Source organism: Marmota marmota, unplaced genomic scaffold (assembly GCF_001458135.2).
Source record: "Marmota marmota marmota unplaced genomic scaffold, marMar, whole genome shotgun sequence".
NCBI lineage: Eukaryota > Metazoa > Chordata > Mammalia > Rodentia > Sciuridae > Marmota > Marmota marmota.
In genome coordinates, this window is record NW_026000005.1 from 47,253,064 (window position 1) to 47,253,391 (window position 328).

Here is a 328-nt window from a genome sequence, read left to right on the forward strand (position 1 = left end):
GTGAGCCCGCCGCCTCCTCTGCCTCCGCTCGGAGGCCGCCGCGCCGCGCCGCGCCGCCCGCCGGCCCCGAGGGAGGGGGCGCGCCGGCGGCTCCACCCTCCACCTCCCGCCCCCCGCACCCCCTCCTTCTTCCTGCTTCCCTCCTGGCTACCTGTCAGCTCCGCAGCAAAGCGGAGGTGGGGACATTGGCCGCGGAAAAAGGCTCCTGAGGGTCGTGCACCAGCTTCGGGGACTCCCGGGTCCAGCTCTGTCACGGGAGGAATGAGCGCAGCTACTGCTCCTTATACAGAGGTCCCCTTCTGATGTGGCACTTCCACTCATAGCCTCC